At 30.3% G+C, this 11,405-nt stretch overlaps 1 long non-coding RNA gene across 1 annotated transcript; it reads right to left on the reverse strand.

Annotated features, from left to right (window-relative positions):
- Positions 1–9,420: 9,420 nt before the first annotated feature.
- LOC124885594 lies at positions 9,421–10,345 on the reverse strand. Its single transcript, XR_007042831.1, has 2 exons — positions 10,012–10,345; positions 9,421–9,865 (listed from the first exon to the last, which is right to left on the reverse strand). It is a non-coding gene; the product is annotated as an uncharacterized LOC124885594 (long non-coding RNA).
- Positions 10,346–11,405: the final 1,060 nt, after the last annotated feature.

Genomic DNA, 11,405 nt, shown 5'->3' on the forward strand with positions numbered 1-11,405 from the left:
TATATATATATATATATATATATATATATATATATATAATATTTGATATTCGGTAAATACCAACTATCAAACGGTATTAATATCTTGTACCAAACCCAATCCCGATTACCGAAATATTAAAATTTTACTCCCAAATACCATACCAAATACCGAATTACCGAATACCAATTACCAATTTTTTTGGTTCGGTTTGGTAATTCACTTTTTTGGTATTTTATGCTCAGCCCTATTCACAGGGTAGCAATCTTATTCATAAATAACATACTTAAGACCATAATTATAAGATTCATAGCAACACTTTCATAATTATTTAAACTAGCAACTTGTATTTGGTATTTGAACAAACTGTTGCTATAAAAATACATATACAAATCGTTTTACTGCCCATATTTAACTCAAATTAATTGAGTAAAATATGGTATAGTTAGTCATAAATTAAATGTGGAGATTCCTTTTTAATTAAAACCTCTTAATTAATATGATTTCTGTTATTTGATATCAACTGAAATCAAAATTCAAATTTTAGTTTCACATTATCGTTTTCAACCCAAAAAAAATCAAAATCAAATTCAATTGAAATTTTTCTGTTCAATATCTTCGAAAATTCAAATTAAACCATTACTTTTGTTAGAGGTATTTAATTGTAATATTATTTTCTTATATGAATTTCATCAGTTGTTTGAAATCGATCAAAAAAATTTCGTTCTGATTTTTTTTAACCATTACTGTTATTTCATTCAAATTTTTTTAGCCATTACTGATGTTTCGTTCAAATATAATGATCAAAATTGATTTTTCGTTAAATTGTTTTTGAATATTTGAGCCATTAACAATTTTTTGTTAGAGTAATCAAAATCAGTTTTCCGTTACGTTGAACAGTTTAACAATTTATTTTGTTAAATTATTTTTGAATATTTTGTAAACGAATTTCGAAAAAAAAAAGTAATGTAATAGTAAATTGAACTGATCGAACAATATAGTGATCAAAATCTATTTTTCAAGTTGCTCATACTCAATTTTTTTCTTTGTCACTTCTTGTTTTGTTTTGTTTTTTTTTCTATTTTTGTTTTCTTTTTGTTTTTTTTACTCTTTTGTATCTAACTTTTATTTTGAAAAGACAAATATGTATATCACATACACATATTCAAAAAATATACAAAATAGATAGCCATATAGATCTAGATATGTATTTACAGTACAAAACATACATATGTATCAGCATATGTATTTATAAAAATACATATCTCACTCATATGTATATATAAACATATAAGACACAAAATCTTTATAACAAAAAGGACAACTATATACATATACATATAAGTAATCAAAAAATACATGATACATATCCTATATCTTTATATATACATGTGAGTTAGATATGTATTTTTGTAAATATATATGCAGATATATATGTATGTTTTTACCGCAAATACATATCTAGATTTGTATGTCTATTTGTTTTATATATTTTTTGAATACGTATATATGATATAGATATTTGTCTTTTAAAAATAACAAATAGAGATAGAAGAGTAAGCAAATGAAAAAAAAAAAAGAAAAAGAAAGAGACAAAGATGAAAAATAAAAATCTGATAAAAAAGAAGTGAAAAAAAAGATAAATAGAAACTAGAAATAGAAGTGTAAAGGCAAAAGCGAAAAAAATAAAAAAAATAAAAAAAGAATAAGAAAATGAAAAAAATATGAGAAAGGAAAAAAATAAGAAAACGAAAAAAGAAAAAAATAAAGAAAAAATGAAAAAGGAAAAAGAAAAAAGAAAAGAATTAGTAGAGAGAAAATAAAGTGAAAAGAAAAAGAAATTAAAATAAAAAAATAAAATGATAAAAAAATGAAAAGACTAGCAAGAAAAAAAGTTATAGATATAAGAGAGTGATATTTTAAAATTTTGAATAACATAAAGATAATAATCTTTATAATTGAGTTTGATTTGGAAAAGGAATCTATTAATTCAAATAAGAGTTATTTATGGGAAAGGAAAAAAATTGAAAGAGGAATCTAAGAGATTTCAAACAATAAAAGGTAAAGTAAAAATCAGTTAAAGGAAAGAGAAAGAGAAGTGGCATGAAAAAGGGAACCTTATACATGTTAACTTCTCAAAGGCAGTAAGTGGGGGACCACACTTAAAATAATGTTATGTTTGCTACATAATGTAATATCATTAAAGTGTTGCTATTTTTCATAATTTAAGTCTTAAGTATGGTACTTCTTGTAGTTTTTCCTTCTAAATACAAAATATATTCTATTCTAGGATACAAAATATTATAGAAATATTGCCTACCAAATATAGAAGGGGGAAAAGGCTCAAATATGCCATCGAACTATCAAAAATGACTCATTTATGCCATCCGTTAAAAGTTGGGCTCATTTATGCCATCGCCGTTACAAAACTGGCTCATTCATGCCATTACTTTTAACACCCAATTTTTAGAAAACAGCTTTTCCACGTGGCAGCATATTAGAGGTCCACGTCATTTTTGTTTTTAATTTTTTTTAAAAATAAATTTATAATTTTTTTATTATAATTTTTTATTTAATTTTTTCTAATTTTACTTGTCATTTTTAACATATCAAAAGAAGACAACTTCTTTTCCTATTTTACTCTTAACATTAATTACTTTTTTTTTCAAATTAATTTTAAGCTAAAATATAAGCATCATTTAATAGAGGTACTATGTATAGTAAAATAGTCATGTTATAAATTGTTATTCTTAATAAGTGTGTTAACTCAAAATGTGACTAGTAAAACCAAACGAAGAGAATATTATGTGTTCAGGATGTTGCTTGATGTTAGAGTGGAGAATTTTCTAAGCTTTATAGAGAGTTTAGAAATCTCATCCCTTACAGATGTGAGTGGGGCGTACACATTCAAGGATTGGGGTAATTCCACACTTCCATCCCCCTTTCAATCCATTCTTGAGGGGGTTGTATCTGTGTGTCTAACTCTGATATCATGTCTAATTAGATTCTGAATTCTAAAACTAACTTATACTCTAAAAGCAAGCTTGTTCAAGGAAAACGTAATGACCAAGCCTTATAAAGAGTCCAAATATCCCATCTCTTATTTGTGTAAAAAATCTTTCCATTCATCACATAATTCACCGATTATATGAGTCACTGGATTTTAAATTTAAAATTAATAAATTTCTTAATTAACACATATATAAGCTTTGAGCCATAACTATTGAGTTCAATTAATTTTTTTTTGGCACATCCGCCCTAATGGTGCCCCGTCATTGAAAAGGGTGAGGAGAAATATAAGAACACTTCTTTTTCCAAAATAATATCAACTTTAAGTTACATTTTAAGTGGGAATTAAGAGTACAATAGTTAAATTAGTTTTTTTTTTTATGTGAATTCAAATATAATTTTTTCAACTTTAAAAAAAATAATTTACATATTTGAAACATACTTAAGAATTGTTGTAATTACAATAATTCATAGTTGTAATTGCTGAATAATTACGGGGAGAATTGTAAATTGAACATATATGGTACATTGTTGACTGTACAATACAACAAGCAACTCTATCCCAAGATATTAACATGTTTTTTCTATTTTTGATCAAAGATTTCAGGTTTGAATATTTTGGGTTCATGTATAAATAAATCCTAGAAGATTGGTCAAATATATATATATATGTATGTATATATATATAGAATTATTTTTAAAAATAAGAATCCAGAAAAAACATGAACATTAGTTATATGCAAAATTTATTATTCGTTATTTGATAAATAAAAGCATAGAAATATGTAATCTATAAACTTTGTAACCAACACCATTTTTTGAAAAAATTAAATTAAAAATTATAAATTTTTTTTTATAATTCTTTAAAAAAAATTTTAAAAAAATGATGTGGACCTCTAATATGTTGCCAAGTGGCAAAACTGTTTCCTAAAAATTGGGTGTTGAAAGTAATGGCATGGATGAGCACTTTTTGTAACGGCGATGGCATAAATGAGCTCAACTTTTAACGGATGACATAAATCAGCCATTTCTGATAGTTCAGTGGCATATTTGAGCCTTTTCCCTATAGAAAATAAAGTTTCCATCTTTTCTTATATGCATCGTTTCCAATACTCCCCCTCAAGTTGGAGCGTGTAGACGACAAATGCCCAACTTGTAAAGAAGAAAAGAAAATTGTTGGTGACCCAAAGCTTTAGTGAATATGTCAGCAAGTTGAAAACATGTACCCACATGAGCTGTAGTAATATTTTTCTCAATAAGCTGCTCGCGAACATAGTGAAAATCAATTTCAATATGCTTGATACATTCATGGAAACTGGATTAGCTGCAATATGCAGAGCAGCCTGATTGTCACAATACAACCGCATAGGTTGCTGATGATACACCCCCAATAAAGCTAAAAAGGACTTGAGCCAAACGAGCTTAGATGTGGTGGTTGTCATGCACCTATACTCGGCCTCTACAGAGGAACATGATACAGTATGTTATTTTTTCATTTTCCAAGAGATCGGCGAGTTGCATAGAAGAATAAAATAGAGGGTTAAAGACCGGTGTGTCAAAGGGAAACTAGCCCAATCAGAGCCACAAAATGCATATAATTGAAGATTGCTATCAGCTGAGAAGAAAAGTCTTTGGCCCGGGCTACACTTTAAATATTTTAGGACTCGTAAGGCAGCATCATAATGTTCAAATCTTGGAGCCTGAAGGAACTGAGATAAGATATGAACATAATAACAAATCTCCGGTCTAGTAATTGCGAGGTTAATAAGGCATCCCACTAAGTGATAATAATTGCTGGAATCAACACATAACTTGCTCGTAGCAAGGTCAAGTTGATGGTTTTGAACCATTGGAGTGGAGACAGGTTTAGCTCCCAAAAGTCCTACTTCAGATAAAATATCCCAAATGTATTTTTGTTGACACAGAAAAAGGCCTTTCTTACTATGAGCAAACTCGACTCTTAAAAAATATTTCAAGGGTCCGAGATCTTTAAGGCGAAAGCAATCTGCTAAATACTTCTTAAATATAGAGGAAACTTCTGAACTGTTTCCAGAAACCAGTAAGTCATCAACATACACAAGATCTCCAAGAAAATTTCACCCTTTTTGAGGTTGAATAAGGTGTGATCTACATGGGACTGAACAAACCTGTACTTATGGAGAGCTGCTATTAATTTAGTGAACCAATTGCGTAAAGACTGTCAAAGTCCATAAAGAGATTTGCGCAACTTGCAAACCATATTCAACTGAGATGATACATAACCTAGAGGAAAATTCATGTAGACGTCTTCATTTAAATCTCCATGTAAGAAAGCATTATTAATATTAATATGGTGAATCTCCCATTTGTTTAGAGACAATAACAACGAGAAAAGTATGAATAGAAACCATTTTAGCTACTGGGGAAAAAGTCTTTATGAAATCGATGCCCTCTTCTTATTCATTACCCTAAATTACCAATCGATCCTTGTATCACTCTACTATACCATCAGAATTATACTTAATTTTATAAACCCACTTACTTCGAATAACCTTTTTACTATGGGGAAGAGGTATGAGAGACCATGTTTTGTTTTCCTTAAATGCATCAATCTTTTTTTTCATAACATCCTACCAATGAAGATCTTTAATTGCTTCCCCAAAAGAGCGCAACTCATTCCCCGAAGTGATAGAAGAAAGAAAAGTCCTGTGGGCATTAGAAAAGTTATCACAAGTAACAAAGTTATCAAGAGGATAAGGAGTACCTGAGAAGACTTTTTGGCGAGATTGGGGCGATATAGGGTGTGTTCTTCTACTAGAGGTGCAAACATAATCCTGCAAGTGAGAAGGAGCTCGTTGTTCCCTATGACCACAACCTAAAGATTCAGTCTTCAATGAAGGAATCCCTGTAGATTGAGACGTACTCCATATATCCACAATATTATCATTAGATCTTCTATTTACAGTGTCAATAATAATTTCCCAGTGCATATACAAATTGTTATTGCCATGCAAAGGGTATTTCTGTTAGACGAGAAGGGTGTTTCAGAAAAGTCTAGGGGTTCATCATCTGTTGAGGCCTCAGATGCATCAAAAGGGAATATCTCAGTGCTAAATAGAAAGATAAGTTCATGAAAAATGACATTCCGAGATATAAACATTTCTTTAGTCTCCCTCCAAATTATAAACTCGCCATCCCTTTTGTCCACGGGAATACCCAAGAAAAACATATTTTCGATTCTTTGAAGCAAATTTATCCTTGATCCTAGGTTTGGAATGAGCATAACAAAGACAACCAAAAACTCAAACGTAAGAAAGCACAAGCAATTTCTTAAACAAAATTTCATATGGCGACTTGCCATGTAGTAGAGTAGTTGGGGTGCGATTAATTAATAAACTGAAGTCAAAACACATTCTCCCCAAAATTCAATAGGAAGTTATGCTTGAAATCATAATGCTCTAGCTACTTCAAGAATTTGTCTGTGTTTTCTTTTAAATCATCCATTTTGTTGAGGAGTCTTGACACAACTAGTCTATAAAATTATTCCATGTGTCTTATAGAACTTTGGCATCCCCCCTTTTGTAAATTCAAAGCCGTTATCACTACGGACTGTTTTGATTGTTTTGGCGAATTGTGTTTGAACCATAGCACAGAACTCATGCAATAATTTTTTGACCTTTTTTTTGTCCAATATTAAGTAGACCCAGACAACTCTACTAAATTTATCGATAATGGTTAAGAAATAATATGCACTAGTAAAAGAACAACGATGATAGGGACCCCAAATATCAACATGAATTAAATAAAAAAAGCAAGGGCTTTATTATCACTCAATGGAAAAGACGTTCTAGTTTGTTTTGCTCAAAAACAAATATCATTAACACTACTATAGATCCTTTGAGAGGGTATATTAATTAATCTTGACAACATAGATAAATTCTGAGTGGAAGGATGTCCCATGCGTCGGTGCCACAATCTATATGTTTCTATAGAATTCACAACTTGGTATGTCTCCTGTGTCACTTATTGAAAATAGTACACCCTATCTCTCTGTTTACCCATACTAATTGAAATCCTCGAAGTGGGGTCTTGTATCACACAAAACTTGTCAGCAAATTTCACATGGATCTTATGATCTGTAATTAATTGCCCAACAGAAATAAGGTCACCAGATAAATTAGGCACAAATAAAACATCTTGTAATATAAGGTTGGTTGCTAATTCGTCATGTCCTGATTTAGTGGTTGGTGTTTCTGTACCATCGAAAGGCATACTGATAGTGGATTTATATCATAATATCAAATAATAAATTCAAATTTCCTATGACATGATGAGATGCACCACTATTGAGTAACCAATTATCCAGTCTATTGATATGTGTCTAGTGTATTGATGCGTGCCTGCAACGCACTTATATATGCTTTACCAGACAATTTTTCATTGCCAGACAGGGAAATTTCAATCAAAGTATAAAATCACTTCACTTGGTCAGGTGTTAATTTTGCAAATAAATCGTTGATCGATTTCCCGAGACTGTTTGCATCTTGTACTGCCATGGCAGCAGGTGGTTTTGTTGCATTCCTCGATGTTGTTTCTATTGTGTGCCTTGTTTCTTCTGTTATTATGGTTGCTGACGTCCACCACCATGAGCCAAGTTGTTATTTTGTTTTCCTGTTCCACGCCCCCTTTCGCGGCCCCGACTACGTCCTGACCTGGGCCATCCGAGTCGTTGATAACAATGTTTATAATCATGATCATTTCTTCCATAGTAAGAGCAAGGAGGGCGATCTGGACATTCTTTTCCTCCCCCTCCAAGCACTTGCATTGCAAACTAATCACCCCCCTCTCCTCGTGTCATCGAATAATATTTTTACATCTTTCTTCTTAACTTTCCAATGCGTAAGCTTTGTTGAGAGTAGGAAAGGGATCCATGCTCAAGATCTGGGACCACAAAGTTTCAAAAAGTGAGTCATCTAGACCCATTAGAAATTGATGGGTTAGTTCAATGTCAACGCGACTTATTAGTTTCGGTGCATCAACACAAGAGCATCCACATATTACATCTTCATAACCTGTAAACTCTTCCCACAAAGATTTAAGTTTCGTATAGTACAAAACAACGTTGATTCCCTATTGTTTAAGGAAAGCAAGTTCAAATTTTAACTGGTTAATTTGAGAGCCATTGACAACGGAGTAACGTTCCTTGAGGTCATTCCACATCTTTCTAGCAACCTTGTATCAAGCAACACTTGGTTTAATTGTATCGTCGATAGAATTAAACAAACAAGAACATATGACCGAATTATTCATACGCTTGAAATTCTTCTTCATTTTCGATTTCTAGTTTAGAATAATCTCCATTAACAAATCCAAATTTCCCTTTTTCTTCAAGACCATTGATAGCCCTTTTACCCAAACGTAATAATTTTCACTCATCAAAATATATTTGGTGATTGACATACTCGAATCATCTGCGGAACTCAAATAGTAGATTAATGATGGGTCGTGTTGAAGCAGGGATTTGGATGATGAACTTTCACCTATATTCGTCATGATGATGAAACAAAAAGAGATTTTGTGAAGGAATAAGTTGATTAAATAGAAAGAGAAGGAAAACAGGAGAAAGAACAGAGTTGTATATTCGGGATCGTTTCTCTCTGATACCATGATAAAAGAAAATAGTTGCGCAAAAAACCATTGTTCGTATTCACAGAGTAGCAGCCTTATTTATACAGAGTTTATTCCAACTCTTAAGTCTATTCTACATACAAAATATATTCTAGGATACAAAATATTATAGAGATATTACCTACCAAATATAGAAAATAAAATTTTCATCTTTTCTTATATGCATCATTTCCAATAATGTTTCTTAAACTTGGGGCCTACTCAAAAACTATATCACATAAAGATTAAAAAATAATAAACATTTTAATTCAGTTCTCATTCTTGTTTTTCTTTTAAAAAAAGCTATTGAGCATAACTTAGTGGAGTATATTTTATTAAATTAGATATAGAAGAAAAAAAAAGAGAAAACAACACTGAACGTCTAAAAAGTAAAAGAAATATAAGCAAACTAACAAGAAACAAATTTAACAAATCGGGGACTTTTAGATAAGTTCTCCAAAGTTTTTTCTAAGTGAAAAGAAAAGAGAAATAAAAATAGATGTTTGCTGAGTTAGGTATAAGAGGGTAAGGATTATATATATTCATTTTTCTAAGCTCAACTACAAATTACTAATATCTACAAGCGGCTTAAAGCAGGAGGCGGTTGTCCAGCCAGCTTAGTCGAAGGACAATTTTGTCATTTCACATATCTCTCTAAGGGCATTTTCATCCTTCCACAACAATCTCTAAGGATATTTTCATCCTTCCACAGCTATATCAGCCACCGCAAAAAATTCCTCTTTACAAATTCAACGCTGGGAAAAGAAACCCCACATGAAAAAATTAAGGAAAACCAAGCCCACAACAATCAAGATTCAACAAAAACAGTCATCAAAATATTGCTACAAGCAAAATTCAAGCAAAAAAAAGGAACCCCAGATGGACAAATTGAAGAAAAACAAGCAACCAACAATCATGATAAGTGCCTTGAAGCAGGCAGAACCCCGTTGTTCTGCCAGCTTACTAAAGGGTATTAGTGTCATTTCACCACAATTTCATTACCACAAAACCCCAATCTAAAGGACATCGCTGTCATTTCGTAGTAATTTCGCACTACTGGAGTTATCCATTTTCCGACACTTCTCCTCTTCCGATCAACGTAGCTTTCCGTATATTTCCTTTCCGTTTCAAATTTCTCCGAAGTAGTTCTCCATGGAATTTGTGAACAAAAATCCTTCTCGATTTCTGGCTACAACATCCAATAACTCTAAATCCATTGATTGCAACGTCACTGCAATAAAAAAAAACAAATATATAAGCAAAATTAAATGAAAAATATGCCAATCGAATAAAAATGAAAAAAATAAGACCCAAAAAAAAAAATCAGAGATATCAATTGCCGTAGCAGAACTTAAGATAACAGTTGAAAAAAATTACACATGAATGATAAGAAGGTGGAACAGTGGAAGAAAGAAAATAAAAAAAGAAAAAAGAAGGATTGGAAAGGAAAGAGGGTTCCCTTTTCATTTTTATACTTGGGTCAGAATTTAAAAAATGGGCTTGCACAACATTTTTTCGTATTTTTTCTTTATGGGCGGTTGGGCGGATCTCTTGATTTTGTTTAGCTGATTATTAGTAAAATGGCTGAAAAGCCACAAATAGTTATTTAACAAAAAAAAAAATAGAAGAGGCATTGGATACAAAATGCTTGTGTATAATTTTTTTTTTTAAAGTATGCGAGTTAGATGTCCTCGAGTCAACATTTAGGAGATTTTATATTTTAATAATTTTATTTTTTTTCATTTTAATTTATTTATTTTATTTTTTTAATTTGTTAAGTATTTAAATATTACATAAAAATTACTTAAAGTTTCTATAATTAACAACTAAAAAAATTTAGAACATCTAAAAAATTTGATTGACTCTCAAAATTTTACCAATAGCACATTAATTGAGATTGAGTAAGTGACATGTCATTTGAAAATGACGTAAAAATATCATAAATCACAATAATTAATAATTTAAAATATTTAATGACACATAATAATTTTGATTGATTCTTCAAATAATATCACAATCACATAAACTACATATATTATTATACTATGAATTATAATAATTAACAACTCAAAATATGTAAAAACTATATATAAGAAATTCGATTGATTTTCATTAGTATCACATAAATTGAGACAGAGAGAGTAGCATATACTATTTGAAAATTATGTTGTAGTATCATAAATCACAATGCCGATCAAGGCCACTTTTTATATATTTTTTTCTTTCTTTAATTTATTTGTCTTATTTTATGTGTTATGTATTTAAAAATTATATAGAAGTTACTATAAATTACAATAATTAACGGTTTAAGATATTTGAAGCACATAAAAAAGTTTGTTGACTCTTGAAATTCTATCAGCTACATAAAGTGGGACTTTAGAAGTAACATATATAAACATAACATAAGAAAAATCATAAATCACAATAATTAACAACTTAAAATATTATCGACATATAAGAAAATTGATCGATTCTCCATATATTATCACAATCACGTAAATTGGGTTAAGAGTAACACATATTATCTGACAATAGTAGAAAGTACTATAGATCACAATAATTAACAACTCATAATATGTAAAACTATATGTAAGAAATTCGATTGACTCTTTAAATTTTATCAGTGCCACATAAATTAAGACAGAGAGAGTAGCATATATTATCTGAAAATTATGTAAAAGATAATATAAATTACAATAATTAACTAGTGCGGATATAGGCGATTAACTAACATATAAAATAGATTTATTATATATTTGTAAGGGGGGTGC

Source organism: Capsicum annuum, chromosome 7 (assembly GCF_002878395.1).
Source record: "Capsicum annuum cultivar UCD-10X-F1 chromosome 7, UCD10Xv1.1, whole genome shotgun sequence".
Taxonomy (NCBI): domain Eukaryota; kingdom Viridiplantae; phylum Streptophyta; class Magnoliopsida; order Solanales; family Solanaceae; genus Capsicum; species Capsicum annuum.